Source organism: Zea mays, chromosome 9 (genome assembly GCF_902167145.1).
Source record: "Zea mays cultivar B73 chromosome 9, Zm-B73-REFERENCE-NAM-5.0, whole genome shotgun sequence".
Lineage (NCBI taxonomy): Eukaryota > Viridiplantae > Streptophyta > Magnoliopsida > Poales > Poaceae > Zea > Zea mays.
In genome coordinates, this window is record NC_050104.1 from 41,654,921 (window position 1) to 41,669,532 (window position 14,612).

The window sequence follows — 14,612 nt, forward strand, 5'->3', positions numbered from 1 at the left end:
GGATGATACTATGCCGGTACAGCGTCACCCACGGTCTCCAACCTCTTGCGTGCCATCCCCGACACCCCGAAGTTGCGCTGAGCTCAGGGGCGGGGGTTGCCGAGGAGGCCGGTCCCACAGAGCCACCTAAGGGTCCATTCGAGGACATCATCATCCAACCTCCTCTCTCAGGTGGTAGTGGTGACCTCGTTCGCGTCGTGCTGGACCCCTCGATATGGGGAGGTCCGACCGTGACATGGATGTCTACCTGGCATGATATGTACTTCGTCCTCGATGACACCGAGGAGCGGGAGTTGTGGGAGGACCTGAGGGTGGTGACCCAGGTAAGGGCGTTGCTTTTCCATGTTAGGAATTTTTTGCCCTTTGTGGTGTGATGATGAGAGTTTCTCCTTCTGCAGGAGGTCAAGACGAGGTAGATGGCCAAGTCCATCTTCGTTCACCACGAATAGGGCATTTGGGCCACGCTGTAGTGCCATCAGACTGTGCTGCTTTGTTCCAACGAGCAGCTGGCACTGAGGAGCGACAAGGTGGTGGACTTGACGTCCTGGTGCATGGGACTGAAGGAAGAGGGCTTAGCCGATCGCACAAGCGTGCATCGGCTGGTGGACGGAGTCCGCCACATCAAGGCAGAGGCTGACAAGCACGAGGAGGAAATGCGGCAGATGAAGGGAAACCTTCAGGCATTGATGGTGGAGTGGGACAAGTCTCAGTGTCAAGACGTCGAGGCTTCCCTCCGCGTCGACTCCCTCTCCAAGCACCTGGAGGGCGAGCGGTCCGAGGGTCGAGCCTTAAAGGCCCGGATAGGAGGTATTTTGCGGAAGTCTTGTCTTGTTTTTTAGGTTCGATCTCTTTTTCTAGCTACGGCTTAACGTATTCGTCCACTTTCCAGGCCTCAAGAAGGATCTGGAGACTGCAGTACAAACCTCTCGGACTCTATCCTAGAACGTGGCGTTAATGGTGTCCGAGCTAAGGGAGTTGTCCGATGCGGTGGCGAAGTTCCTTTAGGACCTCGACGTGGTGGACATCCCCCAGGGTGGGCCCCCGTGGCCCCGTATGCAAGCCCTGAGTGGCTTCGTACGGGGTGAACTCCGCGACGCCGTCCACCTCGGGGTGAAGTGAGTGTTGGTCATGGTTGCCTCCCACTACGAGATCGATCTCGAGCGGGTGTGCGAGGGATACGTTCTCCTGACGAGGCCGATCTCGCCGACGTCGAGATGCAGAGGCTAACCAACGCTGTCGAGGGGCCAGGGTCTTCACTGGCTCACCACTTCGAGGCCGAGGTGGTTCCGCCTCTCCCGTCGCCAACTGCTGTCGTACCCTTTTCTGGTCCTCCTCCGACCACGTAGCCTGGTCATGGCCTTGTAGAGTTTTTTGAAATTTGTGTAAACTATGCTAAGAACTTAGTTGTTTTGAATCTTAAGCTCTCAGTTGTTTGCCATGTTATTTTTCTTGTTGTTTTGTTCCTATTGCCTTAATCTTACTACGGTGTCCCCGTTAGAACGTGAGTTTCCCTTTAGGGGGGAATAGTGAGTGAGGAAACCATATCCCTAAGGCGTATGTGTTCCTGTGGCTCGACTATCTTTCCTAGTCGTGATATCCCCTGTTGTTGAGGTTTTTCGCATTATGACTAAGGCGAGGGTACGAAATGTGTTCATTTTTAAAACTATAGGAAAAAAACAACACAGGGAGGGGTTCCCCTTGCTAGCCCCCGAGGGAGGCTTGGTATTGAAAGCAAGGCCGAGCCTCCCTTGAAAGCTATTCTTTATTAATCATGAAAATCATAGTACAATTAGGCATGTATGCCTAAGGATAAAAGCGACGTAGTTGTTCTATGTTCCATGCATTGTCGTAGACTTCTCCTTCCTCGTTGCAGAGCTTGTACGTTCCTAGCTTTAGCACCTTGGAGATGATGAAGGGTCCTTCCTAGGGAGGAGTGAGCTGGTGACACCCTCGGTTGTCTTGTCACAACCGAAGCACTAGGTCACCCACTCGGAAACCTCGGGGTCGGACATGCCTTTCGTGGTAGCGCCGAAGGGACTATTGATATTTTGTTGAATGAAGGAGTGCTACGTCCTGAGCTTCCTCCAATTGGTCGAGTGAATCTTCACGGTTGACTTGATTGTTGTGTTCATTGTACGCTTGCAACCTCGGGGAACCATGTTCTAGGTTCATGGGCAAGACAGCCTTGGCCCCATAGACCAAGAAGGACGGTGTGAACCCCGTGGCTCGGCTCAGAGTTGTCCTCAGGCTCCAGATCACTAAGGGGAGTTCGGCAAGCCACCGCCTGCCGAAATTATTCAGATCATTGAAGATCCTCGGCTTGAGGTCCTGTAGGATCATGTCGTTAGCATGTTCTACCTGTCCATTTGACGTCGGATGAGCCACGACCGACTAGTCCACACGAATGTGATGGTCGCTGCAGAAGCTAAGGAACTTTTCTCTGTGAACTGGGTGCCATTGTCTGTGATAATATAGTTGGGGACCCCAAAATGATGGATTATGTCCATGAAGAGTGCTACTGCCTACTCGGATTTGATGTTAGCGAGGGCTCGGACCTCGATTCCCTTGAAGATTTTGTCGATGGCGACCATCAGGTGCATAAAGCCCCAAAATGCCTTCTGTAGAGGTCCGACGAGGTCTAATCCCCACACCACGAAGGCCCAAGTTATTGGAATCATCTATAGGGCCTGTGTTGGCATATGCGCCTGTTTTGCATAGAACTGGCATCCCCGATAGGACCGCACGATCCTGGTGGCATCGGCGACCGCAGTCGGCCAATAAAACCCTTGCCTGAAGGCGTTGTCGACGAGGGTTCGAGGCACCGTGTGGTGCCCGCAAGCCCTCGAGTGGATTTCTCCTAATAGCTCCCATCCCTGGCTGATAGGTATACTCGCTAGAGGATTCCTGAAGGGCTACACAGGTACAGCTCCTCTTCTCCTATCAGCGTCAAAGGTTTTTGCTCGCGAGCGAGGCGTCGGGCCTCGGCCTTCCCTAGAGGGAGCTCCCCTCATAGGAGGTACTCTAGGTAAGGCGTCCTCTAGTCTGTGGCTAGGGCGGCCCTATCGCTATCGTCATTGATCTGCATGGCCTCGGGCTAATCGGCTGGGGGTGTATCGTCGGGGGGTGGGGCAGATTCGGTCGCCTCCCTGGGTATCACCGAGAGTTTGTAGATGTCCCTGGTAAAGACGTTCAGGGGGACCGTGGTTCGTCTCGAGGTGATCTTTGCTAGTTCGTCTGCTACCTCATTGTACCTTCGTGCAACATGGTTGAGCTCCAGGCCAAAGAATTTGTCTTTGAGGCGCCGAACTTCTTCATAGTAGGCTTCCATTCTCGCGTCGTGGCACCCCGATTTTTTCATGACCTGGCAATGACGAGCTGGGAGTCCCCTCGGACGTGAGGCGCCTGACTCCTAGTTCGATGGCGATGCGCTGACCCTTGACCAGGGCTTTATACTCGGCCACACTGTTGGACATGGCGAAATGGAGCCGTACGACGTACCGCAGATGCACGCCGAAGAGTGAGATGAAGAGCAGTCCTGCACCCGCTTCGGTATTCGTCAGTGACCCTTCAAAGTACATAGTCCACAGCGCGGCTTGGATCAGAGTCGTCAGTAGCTGGGTATCGGTCCATTCGGCCAAAAATACAATCAGGGCCTAGGACTTGATGGCCTTCCTGGGGGCAAACAAGAGAGTTTCTCCCATGAGTTCGACCACTCACTTGGCCACCCTGCCTGAGGCTTCCCTACTCTGGACAATTTCCCCCAGAGGGAAACACGATACCACCGTCACCGGATGAGATTCGAAGTAGTGATGTAACTTCCGTCGAGCCAGGACCACTGCGTATAACAACTTCTAGACTTGTGGGTAGCGTATTTTAGTCTTGGACAGTACCTCGCTGATGAATTACACAGGCCTTTGAACCTGCAAGGCATGTCCTTCCTCCTTTCTCTCAACTACAATCGCGCGCTGACCACCTAGGTGGTCGCAGCTACGTAGAGTAAGAGGGGCTCCCCTTCAGAGGGAGGCACTAGGATGGGTGCGTTAGATAGGAGCTTCTTGAAGTTCTCAAGGGCTTCTTCGGCTTCGAGCGTCCAATCAAAGCACTCAGTCTTCCTCAAGAGACGATATAGGGGCAGACCCTTCTCGCCCAGGTGTGAGATGTAGCGGCTCAGGGCCGCAAGACATCCCATGACCCGCTGAACTCCCTTAACATCTTTTATAGGCCCCATGCTTGTGATTGCTGAGACCTTCTCTGGATTGGCCTTGATCCCTCGCTCCGAGACTATGAACCCCAGAAGCATGCCTCGGGGGACCACAAAGACACACTTCTCGGGGTTGAGTCTGACATTCTTAGCTCGGAGGCAAGCGAAGGTGGTTTCCAGGTTGGCGACAATGTTGTTAGCCTTTCGGGTTTTGACCATTATGTCATCAACATAGGCTTGAACTATTGAGCCTATGTGGTTGCCAAACACGTGGTTCATGCAACATTGATACGAGGCCCTTGCGTTACGCAACCCGAAGGGCATGGTCGTGTAGCAGTACATGCCCTGTGGTGTGATGAAAGAAGTCACGAGCTGGTCGGACTCTTTCATCCGGATCTGGTGGTAACCCAAGTATGCATCAAGGAAGGAAAGGGTTTCACATCCTGTGGTGGAGTCTATGATTTGATCTATTCAAGGAAGAGGGTAAGGAAGTTTCGGACATGCTTTATTTAAACTAGTATAGTCTACACACATCCTCCATTTCCCTCTCTTTTTCCTAACTAGTATAGGGGTAGCTAACCACTCGGAATGGAACACTTCCTTGATGAATCCGGCCACCAAAAGCTTGTGGATCTCCTCCCCGATGATCATGCCAGTACCTTTGGTTTGGTCGGAGGTAGTCGGAGTCGTGCTAGCCACGTGCGGGGGCGGATGAGATCATCGGTGGCGAAGGGCTTGACCTGTACACGGCGGTAGAGTTTGATTGGACTACTCACGGAGCTTCACTAGGTGATGTAGAGGTTGTATGTGCAAGGAATCGAAGAATGGTGCATCAGATTACCTAGGCCATGTACTCCGGCGGGCGAAAGAAGTCCGGTGAGGGTGATCGGGTGTCTCCAACGGGGTAGCGTTCGGATTGAGGGCTCGGGAAGTTCCACTGGGGTCTGCGGAAGCTGGCCGAGTAGCTGGCTTGGGCGGGGATGGGCCGGAGTGGCTGGTCCACTATGGTCGAGTTCAGGCGGCTCTGGCGGGCGACGGAGCTCTCTGATTTCAGGCAATCACCGGTGGCCGCGCATAGGTTAGAGTGAGGGGATTATGGGGGAGGATGTCCAAGGAAACTGGCCAGCTTTAAAGGTGTGGGAGCGGCGAGGGTGCATGGTCGGGCTGACCATGAGCAGGGGTGAGTGCGAGAGCGGTTGGACGAGTTATGGCCTGCCGACCACGGTCAAACACGTGGTGGCGTTGCGTTTGCCCCTATTCTCAAGCATGTGGTCACCTGTCCCAGCCTGCTCTTGCCTTGGCCAGTGCACAAAACCTCTTCACCTCCCCTCAAGCTACCTATTCTGTGTGGTGGTCAAGGGATTTTGCCTACTGGAACGAAAGATATGGTGCACTCAAGTGGGGTCTATCTCACAGCCCAAATCCGAGGCAAATCTTAGGTTTTGTCGTGTCAAATCTTCAAGTTTCGATGCCATCTTCTGATATGTTGTAGAGGGGTTAGTTTATTACAATTTTGTCAATGGGAGTCCATGGTTTTGAATTCAAAATCTCCATGAACATGTGTGATCTTTGCAAAGGGGGCTGAAGTTTGAGTTAGAGAAATCCTGATTTTCCTTTGAGCTCCCTACTTGAGTGACCTTATTGGGGTCTTTGTGAAACCTTTTTGGGGTAACTTTTTTACTATTTTTTGTAGGGTATTAAGTGTACTACAACTTATGTAGTTGTCCCAAGTCATGACAATGTGATCTACATAGCCTTTTCACTAAATCTTTCTTTGGTGCTCTAATGCCCTAAAGAGAGGAACTTTAGGGTATAGCACTTCTCCCTCTTCCATGAGCATGATATGGTTAAGGTATGACCTCTAAGGTGATAAAGACTTAGTTAAGACTTGGCTCCTCAAGTTTGGTGTCTTTTGCTCAAACTAAACCACATGTGATAACAGGTCACAGATGTAGGTGTTGAGGAGAAACCCTGAGTAACACCTAGGGTGTTACAAGTGCTCACATGAATTTGGACGGAGAAGACCCGGAAGAGCCGATGAGCGGTGTCCACAATGGCATTCCCGGGCGACAACACAGCATTCCCAGAGCTATAACGTGGTAGCATTCAATTGGTCAAGACCATAAGCATCTAAAATGGGAACCAGAGGGGCACGAACTGACCTGGGAAGGGCTGGCCACGGCGAGGTGTCTCACGGCGGCGTTGGTGACCATTTCCGGGAAAATCCGATAAGCTCAGGCTATGGTGGATGAACTAGGCATTGAGCGGTGGACTAGGTGTCTAACAGAGAGGCGGAGCAGGGAGGGCACTCAATTTATAGTGATCAATTGCGTGCTTCATGAATTTGGGATGAGAACGTTCACGAAGGAAGTGGGATAACTCCACCAAGACCTGCCCATCGTGGCACGCGGTGAAACGATGGCCTTGGACAGTAACTATCTACCCACCACAACCCCTTGCTTCGCGATGAATTAGTCTATGACGTGGCACAACCGAGAACGAGGGTGTCCACCACAGTGACGGCCGCTCGGCCACATCGCCAGGCAAGTGGGTATGACAATACTGGCTTAGTTCACTCCCCTTGTGATCTTTCCATCCCCTACGGTAATGTCTCACTCAAACCAAGCACGAATCCTCTTGGCAGGCTCGAATCGCAAAGAAAGATCACCGACGGCGTTCGACGGTGATGTTGATCTTATTCAGTGCACTATTTCAGTCTGAATCTCTCCTTGCCTTGTTTGACAACCCGACTTTAGGGGCATTTTACTCCAGTTTCTAAATAACACTAGGCCTAACTCCTTGTGAGAAACTTGTTGACTAATAGAAGGGCTACAACTTTGTCATAAGGTTCATGGTCATTTGCTCACTTGATCAAGCACGAAACGGCTTCAAAGTTAAGGACTTGTCACTGAAGCCCTAATTTCAGTGAAACCACCAGTATGACAACCATACATTGGGCATGTTTTTCACTAGGTTCCATATGGTTTTAGGGCTAGGTCACTTAAGTAACTTGATACTACTATAGTAGATCTACAACTTTGCCATAATGATTTATAGCAAATTCCTTATGGATTAAGTGATACAAGAGCCCAAAGTTGGCTCATCAATACAATTTTCAAATTTCAAGGGTAGGGTTGCTTATGCACTTATGCAAATTACTCCAAATTTCACCACAAAACTTGGAAATATCCAAATGTAAAAGTTACTTAGTTTTTGTTACTCTATTACTTTGATACATACACTTTTGGCAAAAAGTGGTTAGAATTGAAATCACCCTATAGGGCACTAATTAGGGCTTTAAGCTCCAATTTAGGATTTTGAGTGCCCTAGGGTACATTAAGTGATTAACTTCTCTAAGTCATTATTCCTTGAGCCTAACTACCAAACTTGGAAAGGTCACTCCTTACTGTTTAGATCACATGCTTCTAGTCCTTGGAGAGATGCACTCCTACCTAGGGTTAAGAATCCCCCTTACCATATCATACCATCACACAAGCATCACATGTTTTGTTTTGAAATTTTAGCCTAGTGGATGCATTCAAGGTGTATCATACACAATGTAATGCCAGGTGCATATGATGCCATGTTAGTGTTTTACACTACAGGAATCCAGTTAATCCCCGTCGGCTGCAAACCGATGGGAATAACCTCTAAACCGACGGGAATTACTAATTCCCGTCGGTTTATGGCTAATTCCCGTCGGTCTTAAGCCGATGGCCATCGGATGTCGGGGATACCATAATTCCCGTCGGCAGCTGACGGGAATAAGTAATCCCTGTCGACCGCGTTTAGACCAACGGGAGTTATTATTAATTGCCATCGGCCAGGCCAACCGACGGGAGTTATTGTTAATCTCCATCGGCCCTACATAGCCGACGGGAGTTACTAATTAATCCCCGTCGGCCCTACCTGGCCGACGGGAGTTATTGGGCCGATGGGAATTAATTGTTAATTCCCGTCGGTTCGACCATAGCCGACAGGAATTAACTGGGCCGACGAGAATTACCCTATACTGCTACAAAACCAGCACTAAATTAGGTCACTATTTCTCCACAATTGCACACATAACATATATATCACACAGAACAGAGACATTACAAACACATGCATTCATAATCAATTCACGCATTACAAACATAACATCCACCAACATAGTTTACACAAACATTTCAAATAGAAAGTACGACATAAGTTCAAGTGTTTAGTTCGCAAAAACATAGAGTCAACGAGTTAAGAAACATAGCGTGCACGAGTTCAAGTATTTAGAGATAACCACTACTTGGGTGGTTAGAGCTTTGACCGCTGCCGCCACCACCACCAGGAGGAGGGAACGCGAAGAGGGAGTCAACAAATCCAGTCCCTGCTGTGGGATCAGACCCACTACCACCCGCTTCGGGCGTAACCTATGCAAGTTAGCAAATATCAACATGTTAAATGCAAATATCAAAAAGTATAGAAGTGTATAAATTCATCGAGAGTTATCAAACATACCCTATCTCCAGGTGCAGGTATATGTGTCGGAGGGGTGTTGAACTGTGGTGGCGGAACTGGTGTGGACGCAAACTGGCTCCATTGTGGTGGCGGTGGAATATTTGGTGTCATGCCCTGTTGCTGCATTAACTGTTAAACATATGTGTTACTATTGTAGATGTTGTATTGAAATATAATAATTTAGAATTCGGATTATGTGTATTCACTTGATACATCGCTTGGTTATGTGCATTGCAAGCCTCCATAAATTCACGTTGTTGTCTCATCTCTTCATGCATCCTCATAATCTCCAACTCCTGCTCGTTCGGTCGACGAGAGCATGAGCTACGAGAAGACGAACCCATCCTCTGAGATCTCACTGACGACGAGTCAATGAATCCGTCGAAGAGTGTGTATCTATAAGTGATTCAAAAATTGTGATTACTGCATAATCAATTTAGTGTCAACCATATAATTTCATAAGTTAGAGCTTACCGTCCATGCGCTTTGCCACCACCACTTGCGTACACCACCGAGGGATCCACCGGTTCATGGCGCCAGTCGAAGTAAGGGCCATGGAGACGAACCATCTCCTCCCCATATGTCGCCTATACATCATTCACAACCTTACAAATGCAGGAATTTCTATACTTTGAATGTTTGTACTTTTGGGCCAAAACTCACCAGCCGATCCGTGGCTGTCTGGCTGCAGAGCTGGTCAGGGTTGTTAGGGTCTGGTCCTTTGTGGCCCTCCTGGTAGACCTCAATGTCACTAGGCTTTTGGCCACTCGTAGCTTCCTGTATAAACAAAAAATATTCATAAGCAATCATACTATTTGATGATCGACATAGCTAGATCAAACTTACCATTCTTTTAGCTTTTCATAGTATGTCGTCACCGCCAAACTTGTGGTTAGGATTGGTTCCTCGACATTGCCTGTGATGCGCTGACGCTTTCTAGAAGCCTTCGGAAGCCCAATATCGACACCAAGCATAGTACGCATCAGGCATGGGCGCCATCCATGGAACCATCACCTGCACACACAATGTTACATATTATATCAATCACAACAATCAATAAAAAGGGTAAAACAAATTGAATACTAACCTCACGATATTGATCCTCAGTCAAATATATCTTTGAGGACCCTTCCTTTTTATTCAAGTGGCCTGCTTCTTCCGGATGATTTTGAAAATACAGGTTTGTAGCCTGAATTCTCGCATAGTATATGGCATCCTTCACCAGCTTCTTTGCATTGCTTTGGAACACACGTTCAGCGTGCCCAATGTAATCTTCTCCATCAGGCAACCGATATCGAAGCTACAATATAAAGAATACAAATACAATGGTATAAGTCATAGAATTACAATATTAAGAAACATAACAAAAACAATAAAGAATTCATACCCAAAAGTCATTACGCACAAGTCCCTGTCTATCGGTGTGGTTTCGTTCCATTTTAAACTTGTACTCGTCCCAGGTACTGACGAGCACCTCATCCTCAGTATCACCGTTTGACACCTTCACTATACCAGGGTAGTGAAGGCGGCAAAGAGAACCCATCGTAAGGTTAACCTGAGTGTGGTGTCCCTTGCCGTCAATGGACAGGTCCTCTCAATTTTTGCATTACACAAAAACATTAACAATACACATAATAGTTATATGAGATAAGTTAATATATTACACTCACTGATCTCCATGTGGCATGATTAAGATCCTATCAGCCTCTCGCTCTATCGCGTGACGAGGCTTTACTGAGTGGCTTTTTCTTGAGCGACGTGTGCGTGTCGCTGAAGAGCCTCCTGAGCCATCATCCATCGGGTTGTCAGCCGGTTCGGCCTGTTGGCCCCACTAGTCCATGCCTGTTGCTGCTCTCTCTGGTGGTCCCACTGGTCCCATGGCTGGTGATGCTGCGCGGTCTGGTCCCATGTCGCGTGCTCCACCTCCTCATTGTGCTGCTCAGCCTCATTGTGCTGCTCCTCCTCATTGTGTTGCTCATCCTGGTACATACAACTCAAGATTTATTTGTAAATATGTAAACAAATTTATTTGTACAAGATATGTTACCTCATCTCCATGTACAGCGCTCAACAGCTCTCGACGTCTGCTGCTGCTCGAAGAACTGTCCTGAAAAAGGTCGAGGCCCTTGAACAGCCCTTTCACTGACTTCTATGATTTTGGCGGCATCCTGCATCAAAAATAAGAAATTATTCATTAGTGCATCAAAAATGACATAATCCTTAAAAATAGAAACAAATGAAATAACAAAACAACTTTACTTGTTAAATATCATCAAAATCAGGATCTATTTGTTCTCTTCTATGCAGAGGTCGCCATGTAACTTTTCTCCTAACAGGTTGTCTTCTCCGTCTCTCGGGAAAAGTTAAGTCGTTAACGTCTGCAACTAGTGAATCTAATGCAGGTGCAGGATCAATATGAAAACTAGTTGGCAACTCTTCTTCTTGAAACACCTCATCAACCTGCTCAAGGTGACCAATTTGATATTCGTCCTCACCAGGAGTGTATAGCGTTCGCGGGGATTTACATTGTACACAAACCCTCCATGTAGATAACTTTTTGCATGGATATGTCGAGAAATAAACTTGGTCTGCTTGATGGGCAAGGATATATGTGTCGTGTCCTTGAAGCAATTTTTTAGGTTGGATCTGTGTCATCCCAAATTCGGTCCTATAATACTTCGGGTCATACCATTTACACTCAAAGAAAACTAGCGCTAAAGGCTTATTTCCAGCAAATGTAATCTCGATTATATTTTTGATTTTCCCGTAATAGCAGGCTTCGTGTCCTTCCATGTCGGTTGCCCTAGTAACGACTCCACTATTTTGAGTGGCGGCCATAGGATGACTTGATTCGAAAATGCTTGAACGAAAGCGATATCCATTGACATCGTAACGTTCATAGCTTTTGGCAGTTACGCTTCCAATAGATAACTGACGTAAGTCATCATTTAAATTCATTTCCTCCCCCCAAACTATCAATTATGGCACAAAGCATTAGCAAATTCTGTAATATTAGTTAACTAAAATTAGGTCTCGGAGCCACATAATTAAGACTTACACGGTCCCGGCCCGAAGCCACATAATGAAATTAGGTCGCCCATGCATACCATCGCGTCACAATTTGTCTATGTCTCTCACTATTGGCTTACCGAGACACCTCATGTTTTGTTCATCAAACTCACTGTCAAATATTATTGTATGACATGAGATATTTGATAACATAAACTAATTCATATATGAACAATTTAAGGAAATAAGTCTTACACAAAGTATTTCTCCACCTAAGGCATATTCGTGAACATGTACAGTAAAGCAGACTTTCGTTCTTCCATAGTGAGGTGATATGCCTTGGGTGGACCAACGGCTTTGCCGTTTATCTGAAAAATCGAAAGATCACTACATGGAGGCATCTCTCGTTTATCATCATGGTACCTTTTCTTTCGAGCAAATACATTATGTTCTTCTGCAAAGTAACAACTTGTGAAGTGTGCTACCTCCTTCAGTTTAAATTGTTCCGCAATACATCCTTCAACTCTTGCCTTATTGCCCACCATTGCTCTAAGCTTCTTTAATGCTCTTTCTATATGAAACATCTACCTGTACTGAACAGGACCACCGACCTTAGCCTCATATGGAAGATGTATAAAGAGATGCTGCATAGGATTGAAGAAACCCGGTGGAAATATTTTTTCCAATTTGCACAAAAGCACTGGTGCCTCTTTCTCCAGTTGTTCCATCACATCTCTTCTGATTTCTTTAGCACACAACTGTATGTAGAAATAGCTAACTTCAGCTAACGTTTTCCACACAGCTTCGGAAATGTACCCACGAAACATTACAGGCATGAGCCTCTCCATAATTATGTGCAAGTCATGGCTCTTCAGTCCATTCATCTTCATTGTCTTCAAGTTCACGGATCTTCTAAAAGCAGCGGCATAACCATCGGGGAATTTAATATCCTTCATCCATTTCATCACTTCTTTCTGTTGCTTAGGTTTCAGACAATAGTTACCTTTTGGTTTGCCTCGGTTTTCTCTAAGCACTTGGGTTGGACGATCACATATCACTGCTAAGTCCATGCGTGCCTTGTCATTATCTTTCGTTTTATCAGGGAAATCCATGCATGTATTTATGAGGGCTTGGCAAAAGTTACTCTCTTGATGCATGACATTGATGTTGTGCATCAAAATCAATGACTTAGCATAAGGAAGCTCCCACAAGCCACATATGTGAGTCCAGTTATGCTCCTCACCAAAACCTTGATACCTTTTCCCACTCTCGTCTAGGACAAGTTTCCTATGCTCTTCTGTAATTTCTATCCCACTACGTCGCTTGGGCGGTCCCTTCGTGACGATGGTGCCCTTCCTAAATTCCTTTCTCTACCTTCTGAAGGGGTGATTGAAGGGTAGAAAACATCTATGGCAATCAAAGTAACATATCTTGCCACCAGCACTAAGACGAAAACAATTTGTATCTTTAGCACAATAAGGACACGTCAATCTACCATGCACGCTCCATACAGAGAAAATACCATACGCCATAAAATCATGAACCGAGAACAGATATGCAACACGAAGATTGAATTTCTGCTTCTTGAAGCAGTCATAGGCTTCCACACCTTGCCATAGCTTCTTTAACTTTTCAATCAGTGGTTGAAGCATCACATTGAGGCGTACGCCATCACTAGTACAATTTGGCTCTATACAAGCGGTAGGCTTTTTACATCACAGGCGGTTCGGATAGAAAACCGCCTGGGATGTCCCAGGCTTTCGGACCGCTTGTGTTGTATTAGTATCACAAGCGGTTTTTGTTTCGGACCGCTTATGGTGCTCGATTCGTTTCACAAACGGTCCGTAATGAGAAAACCATCTGTGATGCACGATTCGTATCACAGGCGGTTTTTGTTTCGGACCGCTTGTGGTTTGATTACCATATTAATATTTTTCTTTTTAACAAAAAAATGCATTGAGCTTGAATGCTTTTATTGATGTAAATACAAAAATATGCATTGAGCTTGAATTAATATTTTAATTTTTAACAAAAATATGCAAATACAATTTAAATGAATTTTAATAGCACACATAGATAACTAGCGAGATTTTAAATTAATTGGCAACCACAATGCATAGTCCATCATACATTCTAATAAATACAAGTTGATTCATATAATTTTTCATGAACTACCATTTTTTTCGCATGTATGGCTTTAAGTTCTTATCAATTTTCTTTTCCACACGCTTGATTCTCTCTGGACCGTTAAAGACGAACATCTCTTCATACTTATTGTATTCCTCATCTCCATCTCCCACATTCTCAACTCCAACAATTTTTTGCTTTCCAGAAATAACTACATGCATATTCTCATCTGCTGGATCGAGTACATAGAACACTTGTGCAACACATTCGGCGAGAACCCACGGGTCATCTTTATATCCTACTTTCTTTAAGTCTACCAGTGTGAGTCCATAGTTATCCACTGTCACCCCCACGGGATGTTGTACCCATTGGCACTTAAATAAGGGTATTTTCATGCTTGAGCCATAATCAAGTTCCCATATTTCCTCTATGAATCCAAAATATGTGGTCTTCTGTCCCTGTAGGTCAAAAGCATCGATACGAACACCACTATTTTGTGCAACACTTTTCATGTCTTTTGATTTAGTGTAGAATGTGTACCCATTGATGTCATATGCTTGCCATGATGTCACAAAACACGATGGCCTAGAAGCCAAATTCTTCATTGTTTTCTCTTCCAAAGAGTCTCTGAATGGGATGTTTTTGTCCATTAACCATTCACTGAAACAATGTTTGTGCTCCCTCATGATCCAGTCCTCTGTGTGGTTTTGATTTTCTTTACGAAGCTCATCCAGGTGTTCCTCTATGTAAGGCTCGGCTATCGTGAGATGTTGTAGTACACTAC